The sequence below is a fragment of the Lepisosteus oculatus genome, unplaced genomic scaffold (genome assembly GCF_040954835.1).
Source record: "Lepisosteus oculatus isolate fLepOcu1 unplaced genomic scaffold, fLepOcu1.hap2 HAP2_SCAFFOLD_99, whole genome shotgun sequence".
Taxonomy (NCBI): domain Eukaryota; kingdom Metazoa; phylum Chordata; class Actinopteri; order Semionotiformes; family Lepisosteidae; genus Lepisosteus; species Lepisosteus oculatus.
The window spans coordinates 4,868-22,692 of NW_027168435.1; the positions used below are offsets into that span (position 1 = coordinate 4,868).

Genomic DNA, 17,825 nt, shown 5'->3' on the forward strand with positions numbered 1-17,825 from the left:
CCTGGGGGTCAGGTAGGTGCAAAAGATAAACCTTTATCCTATCTTTATCTTAAGATAAGTGTCCAAGCAGTATTTTTCCAAGTTTCACCAAGCTCATCATGTTGCCATAGTAGACAAAGTTCTATAAAATGTTAAATAACTTTAGAAAAAAGCATCTTGGTCTTTCAGTACTGTACAAGGTGAATTAAACTGTCCCTGGTAATAAAAAGTAATTAGAAGCATCCCAGAAACATCCCAGCATCCCAGAAACATTCTAGAAACATTCTATCTCTAGAAACATTAGCTGTTTTATATCATGTAATTTAGTGTGATGTTGTCAGAATTCAAGGACATTATCACACACAGAAATTGGTTCAGTTAAATCTAAAAAACACAGCTAAACATGGGTTTAAATGTAAAATAGAAGTCTTACCTCTTGTCAAAAGATTTAATTCAAGAAGCGATGTAATAAATGATTGCTTATGCTTTATAAACAAATCTAATTAAAATAAAAGATTAAGTTTTGTATTTATCTTGTACCATATAACATGGTTTTCTTTGTATTTCAATCCCACAAAGTGTCCAAATGACACACTACATGATATAAGGAAGATTATCACATGCATATCGGTATTATCTTTCTTATGAAAATGCATTCCTTTCATTACATTTTACTTTTTAAAATGAACTCAAATTGTGTATAATGTAATAATGTAAGTAGAATAGATTCTAACAATATAATGATCCAGTGTGTTGCACTACTTCATTGCTTCACTGCTCTATGCCGTCTGGAAATAAATCCTCAGACTGCTCACTGCCCTGGGCTTGTACCAATAAATTACAGGAGCACGTCTATATATCACTGCGTTGAAGCAGAAGACACACAATCACTGCAAACACATCCTAAATACAGTGTTCCAACACCTTTGACCTCATCCAGAACGTATCATTTATTGAAAGGGATTGCTGTCAGAATGCACATCTGAATCCCAAACAGAATCTCTAGTAAAATACGATCATTTGTGAAACAGGCAAATGACTGTCTCAGGGGCCCATTCCTCATTGTCAGACATATGTATGCAATGCTTTCACCGTGCATTGAGCAATAGGGATTAAAAACACCGCAGGTAAGGTTAGATGTCATGTTCTATGATCATTTCTTTCAGCATTAGGAACTAAATATACTAAATGTATGATACTAAAATGTTATTTTCACATATATTAATGTAATAAATGATTGCTTATGCTTTATAAATAAATCTAATTAAAATAAAAGCTTAAGTTTTGTATTTATCTTGTACCATAGAACAAGATTTTCTTTGTATTTCAAGCCCACAAAGTGTCCTTTGATCTCTTATCTGTGGTAATCCACAATGACCCCGTTCTTCAGGTGATTCATCATGTCCTCCCTCGTCTGTTGAGAGGCCATCCCGATCTCTTCTGCCGTGGCATGCTTCATACACGCTCTCTTGAAGTGAGCAGGAAGCTGATCAAAAGTATTCAGGCACATCTTGCACACCAGGGGAATCCTTGCGGGTTTCCTTTGAAAATAAATAATACCATCTGTGTATAGAAACAAGCTAAGACTGATTTCTTAAATTATCCTTAAAATTCTCTCTCATAGTTTGAGCATAATGATTTTATTGCATTTATATAAGAATTGCTCATTGCTCCAAAATAAATAATGGTTTCATAAAAAAGTGAACACTTACTTGGTCTCAGTCACAGACTTTCCAATAGAAGCCATTGTGGAGTTCAGCAACTGCAGGTCCTAGAAGTGGGGAAGGAATTTTAAAAGAGAAATTGAATTACAATACAGAAGGAATGGCTGAGGGTTCACTGAAATATATAAATATACAAATTCCAAAGACTGAGTCCATATAGAAACAACTACTTTTCATTTTCAGTATAAGAAAAAAAAAACATTATCTTCCAAAGCATCATAAAATTGTCCCTTCTTCCAGACTCTACTTCTCTCTTGTAGTAGTACAGCAGACCTTTCCAGGTGAGCAGATCACAGAGTCCGAAATAAGCTTCCTCCATCAAACAAAGTACCTGAACATGACTCTGTCTTCATAAAAGCGCCCCTGTAATAAAGAGATTAAATCCAAAATCAAGAGGGCAGTTGCCTACTGAAATACAAGAAGTCATCAATTTTAACCTAGCAACACATTAAAGGCTGCATCTATACAAGTGCGATTCTAGAAATGCTCACCAGATTACGTTTTAAGAAGGAACTGCACCTCAGGTTCCGCTGAGATCTTAACTCGGATGGCAGGATTCAGAGTCCGGAGTGCGGACTGATGGCGAACGGAGGGTCCACATACTGTGGATCCCTCAGTGATCTTCCGCGTATTCAAACCGCCAGCGTGTGACTCCCCTGTCCCTGTGACCTCATTGGTCTGCTCTCTCCTCTGTGCAGCCGAGCCCGACTCACGGTAAAGTGAAAAAAAAGATGCCCTCAACGTGAGATTTACTCTGGAGCGAGGATAGATGTTACCTTTTTATCATTGAACAGGATGTATGTGATGTGGCGACTAGGTTCAATTTTGTATCCTCTTTAAAAGATTAAGGACTGGGGTGAGTGTGATTTACCACCCTTTCAGCTAAGAACCCGACTTGCGCATCGTTTAAGCTGCATTGACTCGGTCATTTAACTCTTCTCCATTAGCAGGGTTAAGGTTAAAGAAAAAAACATTGCTGACTTCTTTTTTTTTTGCCAGCCGCTAGCGCTGATTAGCAAGGCTTGTATTTCATGTTTTGCAAGTTGCATCCATTTTAAGAAAAACAAGTCGCGTTAAAGACAGGAAATGAATACTTGCATTTAATTAAGTCTAGCCGTAGGCGGTTGTCTGTAATGACCAGTTCTGTTCGAGAAGACACAACAAAGAAGGCACCGCTGGGATTCGAACCCAGGATATTCTGTTTACTAGGCAGGCGCTTTAACCAACTAAGCCACGGCGCCCCAGGAGTGCTGTTCTTTTGCAGCCACTTGGACACACCACTCAGACACATCTGCATTCGGTGTGTGCTCCGCCTGCTTGCTGAGCAAGTTGCCACCTTTACATACAATAGCAACATCGACACCAAGAGAAAGGATGACAAATGGCTCTTATCTGGAACTTTTCATGTCCAAGGAGCTCAATATGCTTTCTGTGTACAACAGGGCCACTGAACTCCACACTGGCCACTGAACCACAGCAGTGGCTTGCTGGCTTGACATCTCCCAAGGAAAATGTTGAAATCACATGTGGAACAGGAAAATGACCCTCGAGTACGAGGGAAAAAAAAGAAAAAGATCATCTGGAGCGCGCCAACCCATGTCCGGACAGCCCAGTTTCGTCGACAAGGTGGCTGAGTGGTTAAGGTGATGGACTGCTAATTCATTGTGCTCTGCAGTCATGGGTTCAAATCTCATTCTCGTCGCTCTCCATGTCTGACACATGTGCCTGTTTGACGTCGGCCCTCCTGTTGCTTGCTCCGGTGCTAGAGCCGTACATTTTCTAGCGGTGGCTGAACATGGTATAGTAGGCCAACGTCGGTATCGAGCAGTGACAGTAACAGTACTTACTGCGCCCCATAAGAAATCGTTTGTCCCTGTTCAAAAGAGATTGTGCGATGTCCTGCGGCGTTCGTAAAGCAAACCTTTGACAGTTTGAAAAGAGGAATTTATTCTGCTTCCTGTGCGTGCAGTAGTTACAAAGTTGAACGTCTTTACACGATCTGCTGCAGTTTTCAGTGGGCGGGCTTTGTCAGATGGCTTGAAAAAACGCACTGTGTTTCGGCTGAACTCCACACGCATGAGCAGTGTCCTGCATGTTTTCTGTGTATAGCTGTCTTTTAACGCATACAGAATTCATTTGAAATCATTGATTTCTCCAATTAACAAGGGTCCCTTTTTGAACCTGCGAGAAGCATTCTTTCAATGTAACAGATTTACTCCGGGGAAAGCCAGCATGACATTGAGAGTAGCTCAAGCTTTCAGCACCCATATTGGACTGCGTGTATGCAGACACCACTCAGAATCCCCTGTAAGATTCTCCCTCAATTCCGTTTTTCAGTGCTTTAGCTCTTTCAAAAGGCTTCGCTTTGCTAGTCACAATCCAAGGCTCATGATAGCATTTGAAAACATTCACCACTGCGTTGGCTGGGAATCGAACCCGGGTCAACTGCTTGGAAGGCAGCTATGCTCACCACTATACCACCAACGCATGCCCACAGGAAGTCTGCAGGACACCACCAGAGAATGCTTTTTTTAAAAAAATTTTTATTAAACATAGAATTTACAAATACAAATACAACAAGAGGATCAGAGTCATGTACAAGAGAAAAAAAATGCAGCAGAAAAAAGCATTTAACTACCAGAGGTAATTAAGTAATTATGTGATCAAATTGTATATTTTACATGTATCATATTTTCCTTGCTTTAATATTTCTCAATTATTTATAAACTTTAGTTTCAACATGCATGCGTTTCCTGTAAAAAATAAAACTCAGCACACAGTTTTTCTTTTAACAACATTTCGAGTACCTCTGGCATTCATGAAAAAGACATACACAAAAGCAAATAACTAACTCTAAGACTGTCTAAACTATTGAGTTTTTCAAAGAACCAGAACTATAACAGTCCTTAACACTTAACTACACCATTCCAAACTAACACTAAAGAAACACTAGTATATACTGGTATAACAAATAAAACCAAACATAATCATTAACTGAGCAGTCACTGGGAGCAAATCTCCTTCCCGTCCACAAAGGCCCTCGCTCCCACAAAGTAGGCTCTCCTCCCCTCTCTTCTGGCAGCTTCAACCTGGGGCCACAGCTGGTTCCTGGTACTCCTGTCCGCAGCAGACAGGTCCTCTGCAAACCTCAGTTTGTTCCCATTCAAATACTCATTCCCCCTCGCCGCTTGCCACAGCATGTCCCTCGCCGTCCTCTTGGTGAACTGTATTATAATCGATCTGGGGAGCACTTGCCCAGACATGTTCGCTCTCCCGAGCTTGTGAACAAAGTCAATGGCCGATATTACGTCCTCCTGGTCCGGCAGGGTCCTTTTACAGATACCCTTCACTGTTGCAACAAGGTCCTTATCACGTTCCTCTTTAACTCCAAATAATTTTAAATTCCATCATCGACGGTATCTATCTACATCGTTCACTTTCAATTCAAGTTCTTTAATATGCTTTTCTTGTTTGGTATTTACTTGTTTAAGAACTTTTACTTCACTCTTTAAGTCTTCAACCTCTTTAAACACACAGTCCATGGACTTTTTAAGACTTTCGATTGCGACTGTATTAGATCAAGTCATTTCCTTCAGCTCACCCATGCTCTGTGCCATCATGTTGAAGATGTTGGTCTGGAGCTCCTCCAGCGTCAGGTTGCCCCTTCCTCTCTTGGCTGCCGGGGTTTTCACAGGTGTGCTGGGCAGGGACTCCGGCTCTTCCTCTGGCAGCTGAGTCTCACTTGGGCTGCGAGCGCTCGCGTACGAGCGCATCTCCAGCACTCTTTCCACGTCCCCTCCAGCTGCTTCACTTTTCCCTTTAGTTGCCATCAATTTTCTTGTAGTGCTATACATATACGATTGAGGTATCTTAGAGTTCTCCTTCGAAGACCCAGCACTCTCTTTTCTTTTCCCAGTGTTACTCATATCGAAATTCTTAAACCTAAAAAAAATAGTTTTTTTTTCTTTCAATTATAACTGAAGTTTAAACAAGTAGTGTTAAGTCCTTATTTTTCTGTAGTCAAAAAAAGCAAAAATTAACATTCAGGTCATGAAAAACTCAAAAAAAATCCTCAACCACTAAACTTTACCTCCCACCTGAGCGCCATCTTGAACGCCCCTACCACCAGAGAATGCTCAAGATTTCGGAAGCTGTCTCCGGGACGTGCTGATTCCACACATCCTGAATAAATCATGATATTGTTAGTTGCTGTAGCTAGACGTTCAAATGAGTTTCATGGCCAGATGGACTGTTTCCTCCAGCGGTATAGTATTGCAGTGAGACAGCACGATGCCTGCAAGACTATGTCACGCTAAACGCCACAGATTGTGTTTGTCCGTTCGTGTCAGTCATCCTGCAGCCACGGGAAGTGGGACACAAACATGCCTCAATGCTTTCAAGACGTTAGGATTTGTTTGTGCAACATCCGAGAAGAGTACTTGTGGCTTGAATGTGAACTGTACGTGCCCACCCCCTTTCCTCTGTAGTGCATGAGTTCCTCCCGGCATGCCCTTCGTCATTGTTCTGTCATCTTGTATTTAAAGGGTTGTATTTCTGCTGCTGAAAAGAATCAACGGGTTTCTTTGTTCCCAACGGAGCCCTTGTCTGTCATGAAATTCTTCAAAACCTCAAGCTAGAAGAAGACGACAAATATGAAGCGTTACAGCAACGACATGCCATGAGACGATTGATAACGATTTCCATAGGATCCCCGCGGTTGCCTGGCAACCGTCAGCTTTGCGCAGTGGCAGTATCGTAGCCTGTGAGGTTTAGCCGAGGCGGGATTATTGCTAGTTGAAAACTTTTCCCAATACCCCGCTTCCGCCGGTTTGCAATACAATCAGCGAAAGCTATTTTTGACAGTCTCGTTAGAGACTGAGCAAGGTGTTTAAAGACAGATTTGGTCATGGTGACATCATGGTAGAAAGAAGCGAGCTTGTTCCCAGTGGGCATTGATTCGTCGAATATACGTATATTTACGGCGAAATTATGGCTATACGTATATATACGTCGCCTCGACGTATAATCAACGTCGAATTGCAACCGTAAAATTGACGACATTAACAAACGCATATATAACGTCGAAAACACATCTAACACAGTGCATGAGGCTTTTTACTGTATGTATCGTGTGTGCCGCAACTAGGAGTATACGGCACTCTGCACAGTGTACGAAGTAAATTATTTTCGCAGCAATTAATTTACATGTGTATAATAAATATAGTAAATATAATAAATTAATTACTGCGAAAATAATTTACTTCGTACACTGTGCAGAGTGCCGTATACTCCTAGTTGCGGCACACACGATACATACAGTAAAAAGCCTCAGGCACTGTGTTAGATGTGTTTTCGACGTTATATATGCGTTTATTCATGTCGTCGATTTTACGGTTGCAATTCGACGTTGATTATACGTCGAGGCGACGTATATATACGTATAGCCGTAATTTCGCCGTAAATATACGTATATTCGACGAATCAATGCCCACAGCTTAGCATACAAGGGTTTTGCTGAGGGGTCTTGCCACCTGCCTGAAAAAAAACAGTAAAATGTTTGAGTGCCTATAGAGTTTCTATTTTTATTTTCTTGACAAAAGTTGATACCATTTCCTGGACACCCCGTCCCCCATCAGTGTGCGGTGCCCGAGGAAAAATCTGTAGGGGGGCGTCTGAAATTCTGAGGGGGGAGTGATATTTCGGTTGAAACGGAGCTGTTCGGTGCAGCTACCCAAATGAAATCTCGCAGCTATGCCATTGATTAGTGCTTCATGATAGAAGATAACGACTAGCAATCTGGTATTTGCGATGAAGTTCAGTTTCACATTTTTCGTCACTCTCACGGTTTGTATTGCCTGGAGCAAAAAGTACCATAAGCGTTCATTTTTGCAGCTACATGGACGTTCTGAATCGTTAAGAAAAAAATGTTGTAAAACCAACAGAAAGCACAGACTGCTATAACTAGTCCTAGTTATATAACAATTTTAAGTATTAAATCGTTACTGCAAGGAACTACTGCAAGGAATCGGTCCACCTGAGCAAACAGGATCGTAATGTTGACACTCAATAATATGTGCAGTTCCTGGACGGATAGCCCTCCTGCCCATCAAACAGACTGAGTGACTGTTCGTGTCATTTAGTGTTGTCTGACCATTGACAAAGTACAACTATTTTTTTAGGGCGCAAATTAAGTTAGGTAAAACTTTTTGCCCAAAACTGAAGGGGCGACATTCCCCCCTCCCCCCGTGATGCCAGGCCTGTCCCCATCCTATTCCATAATGTAATTATATATAATACCATACAACAGTGACCGATCCTTACTAACTGCATGCGTTAAAATTGCACATCAGCTCATAGCAGGGGGCACATAGCCGCGATGTATTATCAATGTTAAATTTCAACCATAATATCGACAACATTAATAAACGCATACGTTGAGAAAATATCGAACCCAGCATATTTTCCGGTTATATACCACAATGCATTGCTAGTATTCGTTGGTCACCATTTTGGACACGTTTTTCAAACGTAGAAGTATATCCGCAAATATCTCAGCAATCCTCTTTTGACGAGTAAGTATGAACAATAATAATACTATCTGAAAACATACAGATCTTTTTTAATATTATTTTGATTAAAATAGTATGTGAATAAGCAAAAAAATGGCACATAAAATAGTGTGAATGGGGAAGATGACACAAAATCGTTTTGCCATTTCTCTTATTCTTATTCTATGTTGTACTTTCAAACTTTGGGTACTCTTTAATTAGGATAGACTTTATTGCTCAACTGCTATGATGCAAGCCAAATTTTATACATTGATTTCAGCTTTGAGCTTAGTAAACCGTTCATTTTTTAGATTATACTAAAGAAGATATTAATCATCATTTATTTGGGAAGTAATATTATATAATTTTCTCCTAGCTGCGGTGCTGAAGTCCCACCCTACATCAACAGAAAAAGAAATAAAGGAGCACACAATGTGTTACTTGAAGAATGCATATGCAAGGCAGGGGGCCAGGAGATCTGGACTCTGAAAATAATAGGTTTTTGGTTCTAACAGGACAATTAGACAGGGTTTGCAAATAGTGGACAAAAATCGTCTTAACTTCCATTGTAATATTTTTTTTTCTTGGAAATATAGAAGTTGTACATTTTAAAATGTATATTTGAATCAAAATGTGGTTTTGAGTTAGTGTGTTAATGTAATTAGTTTTGTGTTTGTCATTACTATACTGTATATTGCCATGTTACCAGAATTTGTAGGTGAAGTTTAAGACTAGTTGTGTTTTTTATGATTATTGCCCATATGTTGATTGTTGATTGATTGTATACAATGTATAATTTGAAATACATATGTTTCAGGTGTGAATGTGTATTTTCAGAATAAATTTCTAAACCTAATCATTGGCTTGGTTTACTTGTTTCTACACCTATAAAATCTATCTTTGATGTATAATAGACCTCTACCCATATACGTATAATAGACCTCTAAAATTATCCGTATAAAAGACCTCTAACCATATACGTATAATAGACCTCTAAAGTTATGCGTATAATAGACCTCTAACCATATACGTATAATAGACCTCTAAAGTTATCCGTATAATAGACCTCTAACCATATACGTATAATAGACCTCTAAAGTTATACGTATAATAGACCTCTAACCATATACGTATAATAGACCTCTAAAGTTATACGTATAATAGACCTCTAACCATATACGTATAATAGTCCTCTAAAGTTATCCGTATAATAGACCTCTAAAGTTATCCGGAACTCCAACCATATATGTATAATAGTCCTCTAAATTTATCCGTATAATAGAACTCCAACCATTTATGTATAATGAACGTCTAAACATAGACGTATAACTTTAGACGTACATTAGAATTTCATTCTAGACGAATTGTAGACCACATTTAGACGTCTAAGGTATGCGTTTAATAGACGTATATTATACGTCTTTTGCCCACTGGGTTACGTCTCAACAGAAACGCTCTTTAGCTCTTTCAGCGTTATGCAGAGAACAGCGTCTGTCGAGATCACTTTTGAGTCAGCGCGAAACGTCGTGTGCTGTCAGTTTGATTTCATATTGCTCGTAGCGGCGCCCGGCTTTTGTCTGTCAAACGTTAGGTTGCGCTTCTTCATGCTGCATCGTCGGCATGAGTGGAGCTTTATAAACGTCTGTACTTACTGCGCCCCATAAGAAATCGTTTGTCCCCGTTCAAAAGAGATTGTGCGATGTCCTGCAGCAAACCTTTGACAGTTTGAAAAGAGGAATTGATTCTGCTTCCTGTGCGTGCAGTAGTTACAAAGTTGAACGCCTTTACACGATCTGCTGCAGTTTTCAGTGGGCGGGCTTTGTCAAATGGCTTGGAAAAACGCACTGTGTTTCGGCTCGGGAAACATCATGAGCAGTGTCCTGCATGTTTTCTGTGTATAGCTGTCTTTTAACGCATACAGAATTCATTCGAAATCATTGATTTCTCCAATTAACAAGGGTCCCTTAAAGGATGAGTCAAAGTAACGTCTAATCGGATTAGTTTCCTTAGAGCTGGTTCAGAGTTTGCGCAAGAGTTTACCTTTCACAGATGCGCAAAGAAGAACGTTGGGGGTGCACGCTTCAAGGCGCCTTACAGCTGTAGGGAGTGATTCGAGGCGATTCATGGCGTGTGCTCGTTCCCTTATACCGTACGCCCCGGGGTGCAGTGCTACGATGACGTACAATACCGCTTGGGCACGTAACGGCGTTATATGCGAGTGCGGGACGTGAGGGTTTTCGTTTGTTCGTTTTGTTTTGCTCTGCTTTGCTTTGTTTTGCTTTCCATCGCGTTGGTAAGAGCGTAAATAAAAAGGCGATTCCTGCATCTACCACTAATGTAAGAGCTATTTCAAGTGCGACGTGGTGCGGCTTTCAAATGCTTGTGGGCATTTCTCTGTTGTTGATTCTTTTTTTGTGTGTAACAAAGTGGCATTTTCATGTCCGGACGGGGAGACTTTATCATTCCGACATGAAGCCACCCTTAAGTCCTCTGAGGCGTGTCTGTCTGCAAGGCTTGTATTGTGGAAATGTTTTTTTGAAACGGAGAACGACTTTGAAATAGGCTTCCGCCGGCGCCTCGCGATCCAGGTAAGATTGTAGCAAGAACGCAGCGGCAGCGGGGCTTGCTGTAGTCGTGGCCGAGTGGTTAAGGCGATGGACTAGAAATCCGTTGGGGTCTCCCCGCGCAAGCTCGAATCCTGCCGACTACGTTGTCCGCCTCCAGTTGGTGTGTTCCGGCGCAAGCAAAGAAGCGCGCCTCTTTGCTGTTTCTGGTGGTTTTAAAACACCCAATCGCTTGTACCCGCTGCCTTGGAAATAAATTCTTCAGCGTCCGTGAATGGCATTTTGCAGCTGGAAGCAGATGTCGACGCGTTTTGCACAGAGCACCAAAAAAGCGTCTTTTTTGAAGTCCCAGGCACTAAGCATTGGTGGTTCAGTGGTAGAATTCTCGCCTGCCATGCGGGAGGCTCGGGTTCGATTCCCGGCCAATGCAGTGGCTTTTGCAGCAAGCGGCTCCATCACTTGCATCCCCTTGCAACTCGCAACTCAAAAAACCCACTGAAGCTAAGCAGGTGTGAGCCAGGTCAGTACCCGGATGAGGGTGAGCTACAGGAAAAAACAAAGCTTTCAGCTGGAAGCGGTGTTAATGGTGCCGGCGGGGGGGGGGCGCTCACCCTGAGGTCTGTGCGGGTCCCAATGCCCCAGTATAGTGACGGAGATGCTGTGTTGTAAGAGGGCGCTGTCTTTTGGATGAGATGTAAAACCGAGATCACAGCGCTCTGTGGTCATTAAAAATGACCACCAAAACCTTTGACAAAAGCTTTTGGTAATTGATGGTCTTCAATAATGCTTCTCCTTTAGGTACATTTTAAATCAGCTGAAAAATGCTGTGAAATGGGGGGGCAATTCAGGCCAGTGTAGGATTTGGGTTACAAGAACCATGAAAATGCACGAGAAAGCCCGTACACTGAATTACACGGCTTTCTATGCAAAGGAGGGCAAAAGAAATTCCCTGAGATCGATTTTTTGCAGCACAGAGAGGATTACTGTCGTGAGGCCGGTTAGCTCAGCTGGTTAGAGCGTGGTGCTAATAACGCCAAGGTCACGGGTTCGAGCCCCGTACGGGCCAGGTCCTTTTCTCCTCTCTTACCAAAGCTGTTAGGTTCCTTTCCGTGGTGAGATGGGTTGTCATGCAACGCTGCCACATAGTGCCGACAGACAAGAGTGTTGCGGGAGAAGAGAAAAGTGTTTGAAGATTTAAGAGTGTCTTAGGTGGAGCCAAAATCAAGTGTCACAAATGCAAGTGGTTGGATTTCCAATGTTTAATATGGTAAAAATAAGCAGAAGTTATCTGCCGGTCATGGCACAATCTGCCATGCTTTTGTCAGATACTGTAAAGTGGTGTCGAACTGGAGCCTCACCATTTGCATATGTGAGGCTCCAGTTATACATCGAGTGTCACATTAAATGACAAAAATGAAGAGAGTTAAAGCAGCTAGAGAGGTTTTCTTACAAATTTTGAGTTGACACAGTTTTGGAAAATGTTTCCTTCACGCTGCACTGTACAACATAGGCAGCCAAGAGTCTCCAAAACAAAACAGAATTGACAGATAGGAGAAAATTCCCACTCGTCCTGAAGTTCCCAAAATCCAGCAGGTGGATTTTGGGAATGGCATACAGACCCCTGGCACAAGTGGTCTGTGCCAGGGGTCTGTATGCCGTTAACCATGCCGCTTAACCCAGTAGCACCACCACAGTCTTAAAGGAAACCGGTGTAACAACATGTCCGGGTAACTTTTTCCATTCACCCGCAGCCCTTTGTGTAAGGATGTGCCACATATGTGGCGTTTTTATCATAGTTATCATAGTTTTCTGATTTTGACCATTTAGATTTAATTGATTGTTGTGTTGAAAAGTCTTTTATTTTTATCACAGTGTAGTTTTCTGATTTTGAGATATGGAGCATTGGCGTTATTCACACAGCAGCTGTATCGACGAGCGGTGAAAAAAGTGTGGTGGAAACGTCGGACCCTAAGGTGGTGACTGCATCGGAGACGGCTGTTAAGACGCTGATCAAAACCAAACGTGTCAAGCCTTCGGAGAGAAATAATAACACGCCTAAAGACTTGGTGTTTGGTGATGTGGGAGACTCAGTGCGGTATATTGCACAGTTAGTATCAAAGGTGGGCACTAATGAGGTGGATAAAAAGCGGGGTTTAGAGAATCTAAGAGCCGCTTTAGCAAGTGTACATTCAGTGTTTCCAAAACTGATCCAGGTTTACGCCGCTAGACTCTTAGACGTTTTTTTCTAAAGAAGATGCTGATCTAACCTCTGGATTTCGTTACCTGATAATGCTATTTCATGGTGCACTGGCGAAGACCCACCGGGATAAATGACTAAACATGTGCATGGTGCAGTCCAGAGAATATTGGATGAACTTTCTCCAAACATCGGGGCGAATGATTTTGTACAGCTGCGTTTGACTGCGGGTGGTTTTAACAAACCCTTGTTCTCACGCAGGAGACAACCCGGAGAATTAAATGCTGCTGATTTTTTAAGCCACATCTCAGACCTCTTACAGAGCCACACAGAAATTCTCACCGATGACAGCCTCCGATTAGTGGTGACGATAGTTAGGAATATGCAGGGGGGTGCCCGTCGAAGATTTAAATCCGTTCTGGGTAATTGCTCAGAAAAAAGCGCACCTTATCGACTTACATTACACGGGCGGTAATCTGTGTTTCACTGGGAGTGTGTACGGTTTGTTGAATGAAGGTTGTACCAATGGGGAAATGTTACAGGGCGCTAAACGAATGCACAAAGAGTTGGGTTTTTCAGAGAATCAGAAAATTAGTTTGTCAGACATTACTGCTTTTGAAAAACATTTAAAGGTGGTCATTAAAATTTTGTACCATGACCAGGGTGATTGGAAATATTTTACAACGGGGCCCACACCACCTAATTCTAAAATACTTTTTGTTCTACTGCATGAAGAGCATTTTTATGGGGTTTTAAATTTTAAAGCTTTTGTGGGGGCGGCATATTTTTGCACTAACTACCATGCGGCGTATAGCCACAAGAACGCACACGCCTGTGTTAAAACTTGTAAAACCTGTTTAGATCCCCAGTGTTGCGAAATTGATGCAGAAATTCAGAATTGTCCGGCCTGTAAGGTCTTTTGTCGTAGCTCTCAATGTTTGGCGAGACACTTTCGGAATGCAGCGACGGGTGTTAGTAAGTGTGAGCGCAGGGTCTTTTGTGAGAAATGTGAGGTTTATAACCTCTCTAGTCACAAATGTAAAGAGAAACTGTGCTCGCATTGTAACAACGTGATCGACACCCCTGACACACATTTGTGCTACATACTGCCTTTGGACAACCCCAAAATTTCAAACAAGTACATTTTTTTCGACTTTGAATGCATGCAAGAAACGGGGACACACATACCAAATTACATCCATGCCCTTCATATTAACAATAAACGAAGCTGGGAATTTTATGGTGAAACTTGTCTAAAGGATTTTGTGTGTAAATTTATCGATAGACGTTTCAAAAACCATACATTCATATCGCACAATGGCAAGGGATATGACAATTACCTAGTAATCAGACAGTTGTAAGATGAAAAGATGGACGTTGAACTAATTAATCAGGGTGGTAAGATAATGTGTATGACCGTAAAAGCTCTGAACATCAGATTTATCGATTCTTTAAACTTTCTACCTATGAAATTAAGCAAACTGTCGGCCGCCATGGGGTTCCCCGGGGGTAAGGGTCATTTTCCACACTTGATGAACACTTCAGAAAACCAAAATTATGTCAGCCCGATGCCGCCGCCAGAACTTTACGGCGTTAACTACATGCTGCAGAGGGAGAAAGCCGAGTTTTTGGTTTGGTATGAAGAATGCAAGGGAAGTGTGTTTAACTTACAGAGAGAGTTGAAACGTTACTGCCAGTTGGATGTGGCAATTCTAAGAGAAGGCTGTGTCAGGTTTTGGGACGAGGTCATGAATATGACCAGACAGACACGCGTGACTGAGTCAGGGGCCGCCTGCGTTGTGTGCATCGACCCCTTTCAGTTTGTGACCATCGCTAGTGTCTGCATGGCCATGTTCAGACTTATGTTTTTACAGGAAGAGACGATAGCGTTGCTACCCCATGACAATTACCACCACCAGCAAAAACGATTTTCTACACCCAGCATTCAGTGGCTTATGTACATCGAACACACAGAGCCCGTTAAAATCCAACACGTGTTAACCACGGCCGGTGAGTTCAAGGTTGGACAAAGCTGAAAGCTCAAAGCTGAAATAAATGTATAAAATTTGGCTTGCATCATAGCAGTTGAGCAATAAAGTCTGTCCTAATTAAAGAGTACCTAAAGTTTGAAAGTACAACATAGAATAAGAATAGAGAAATGGCAAAACGATTTTGTGCCATCTTCCCCATTCACACTATTTTTATGTACCATTTTTTGCTTATTCACGTACTATTTTAATCAAAATAATATTAAGAAAGATCTGTGTGTATTCAGATAGTATTATTATTGTTCATACTTACTCGTCAAAAGAGGATTGCTGAGATATTTGCGGATATACTTCTACGTTTGAAAAACGTGTCCAAAATGGTGACCAACGAATACTAGCAATGCATTGTGGTATATAACCGGAAAATATGCTGGGTTCGATATTTTCTCAACGTATGCGTTTATTAATGTTGTCGATATTATGGTTGAAATTTAACATTGATAATACATCGCGGCTATGTGCCCCCTGCTATGTGCTGATGTGCAATTTTAACGCATGCAGTTAGTAAGGATCGTACTGTTGTATGGTATTATATATAATGACATTATGGAATAGGATAAACGAAGTAATACTAAGACATGTTCTTATGGATTTGTCTTACCTTGAGATATGTAATTGGATTTCAGGATTAACTTCCTCATTCAATGTAGTGGTGATTCTTTGCCTGGTCAGTACCTGGGTGGGAGACCTCCAGCGAACAATTAAGCTTGCTGCTGGAAGTGGTGTTAAGAGACTCTTAGGATCTTCCAGAGGTCTCTATCCAATAGCACTAGTTGCCTTAGAGCTGGCTCAAACATTGCTCAAGAGTCTACCTTTCACAGATGCGCAAAGATGAATGATGGGGGTGCACGCTTCAAGGAGCCTTCCAACTGTAGGGACCGATTAGAGACGATCCGTAGCATGTGTTCGTTTCCATATACGCCCCGTGTCTCAACGGTAGGACAGAGTCAAATACTGCCTCGACACGTAACAGCGTTATATTAAACCGCAGGACTTGAGGGCTGTTTTGTTTGAATGTTCAAGGCATTGGTAAGAGCGTAGGTCAAGGGCCATTGGTGCATCTCCTGTAACTGGAGCAAAAATGCTATTCAAAGTGCAGTGACTAAAATCGTCGTCCACATGTCTCCGTTGTTGATTGCTTTCTGTCTAAGAACGTTCTGTTTTCATGTCCGAACGGGGAGACTTTATCATTCCAACTTGAAGCCACCCTTAAGTCCTCTGAGGTGTGTGTGTGTGTGCTTGCACGTATGGCGTAAAAGGTTTCTTAAACGGAGAGCGAACTTGAAAAAAGTTGCCTCCGCTGCCGCCGCCGCCTCGCACTCCCTGTTCGATTGTAGCAAGAAGGCAGCGGCCACGGCGCTCGCTGTAGTCGTGGCCGAGTGGTTAAGGTGACGGACTTGAAATCTGTTGGGGTCTCCCCGCGCAGGTTCAAATCCTGCCGACTACAGCGTCCTTTGCATTTGGTTGCGTGCGTGCGTGTAAAAGGACCAGCGCCGTTTCGTTTTCGCTGGGACCTTTAACACTCTAAATCGCCTGGACCCACAGCCTGTGAAATCGATTCTTCAGCACCCACGAAGGACGCTTTGCCGCTGGACACAGATACCGATGCTTTTCTGCAACGAGCTTTCCAGCTGAATTTTCTCGGCAGCTCCGTACTGAACCTGTTCTCCATTGCAACATAGCGGAGGCTCGTCACGTCTATAGCAAGGCTGTGTAGGACCGCATACGCCACAGTGACTTGTACACAGACCACATGAAAGGCAAGCAAAATACACTTTTAAAATTCCAAAGACTCACAAGGTCAGAGGAACAGCGATGACCTGAACAGATCTGTTACAGAAGTCTAGGTTGACCTTTTTAGAGCTGTAATTGCATTTTTGTTTAATAGAAGATCAAATCTACTCGCATGTACCAGCACCTTACAGTTTATTGATGTTAATTCTGTTTAAGTAATAAGATTGCTAACGATGTTGGACTTTAGCCGGTGTTTTTTAGAACAAATTGCTTACACTTCTGTAAGGAATACGCAGTACGTGCCTTTGTCAGTCATTGCTCACCATACCTGTAACTTTCTTATCTAACTCACTTCCTCAAATAGTGAAGGTCCACAAACATAAATGAAAAAAAACCCTTGTTGTAGATGAGGTGCACAAAAAAGCAGCCCCTGATAGTGTATAACACATTTGTACTATTGCAGAGACACATGTAACATATATATATACTGTATATATTTATATATGAAACAGAAATAGAAACAGAAACAGGAATCGCGTACTCACCTGGAGAATCTCTGTAGGAATATCTAGCATTTATCAATGGAAATAAAAGCTGCTTTAATACAGTGCATGTTCAAACTCAAACCCTCAGCTGCTGTTCTTGTTTGTTTTGGGACAAATTGCAACTGAGCATCGCATGAGCCGTTACGTACCCTTATCTGTTAGGGAATTTCAAGGGAGGAGTTAGGTCAGAATGGGTAGGCTGCAAAACAACAAGTAAAGATTTATTCCAAGATGAAACGTTGTGGCGGTTTTCTTATCTTTTTAGCATGGACTAAACTTTTACGTGTTCCTTATATGCTATATATGTATATATTAGCACCAATGTCGTTCTTAAAAACTAACATGAAATTGTCAGGGACATTCAGCTATATACAAAGACGAGACAGACAAAGTAATAATTCTGTATTAACGTGCCCTACATATTGACGCAATGATCGAACTAACTGACATGTTCTGATTCAGATCCCCTGCAGTTCATGCCAATTA

The 17,825-nt window shown here is 41.7% G+C and overlaps 6 non-coding genes across 6 annotated transcripts; 4 read left to right on the forward strand and 2 right to left on the reverse strand.

Annotated features, from left to right (window-relative positions):
• Window positions 1-2,870: 2,870 nt before the first annotated feature.
• Window positions 2,871-2,944, reverse strand: trnat-agu (transfer RNA threonine (anticodon AGU)). Its single transcript has one exon. It is a non-coding gene; the product is annotated as a tRNA-Thr (tRNA).
• A 1,174-nt stretch (window positions 2,945-4,118) lies between these two features.
• trnag-ucc (transfer RNA glycine (anticodon UCC)) lies at window positions 4,119-4,190 on the reverse strand. The gene has a single exon. It is a non-coding gene; the product is annotated as a tRNA-Gly (tRNA).
• Window positions 4,191-6,436: 2,246 nt separating this feature from the next.
• Window positions 6,437-6,578, forward strand: LOC138237562 (U4 spliceosomal RNA). The gene has a single exon (XR_011189013.1). It is a non-coding gene; the product is annotated as a U4 spliceosomal RNA (small nuclear RNA).
• A 4,596-nt stretch (window positions 6,579-11,174) lies between these two features.
• On the forward strand, window positions 11,175-11,245 carry trnag-gcc (transfer RNA glycine (anticodon GCC)). The gene has a single exon. It is a non-coding gene; the product is annotated as a tRNA-Gly (tRNA).
• A 562-nt stretch (window positions 11,246-11,807) lies between these two features.
• On the forward strand, window positions 11,808-11,881 carry trnai-aau (transfer RNA isoleucine (anticodon AAU)). The gene has a single exon. It is a non-coding gene; the product is annotated as a tRNA-Ile (tRNA).
• A 4,544-nt stretch (window positions 11,882-16,425) lies between these two features.
• On the forward strand, window positions 16,426-16,507 carry trnas-uga (transfer RNA serine (anticodon UGA)). Its single transcript has one exon. It is a non-coding gene; the product is annotated as a tRNA-Ser (tRNA).
• The last annotated feature ends 1,318 nt before the right edge of the window (window positions 16,508-17,825 follow it).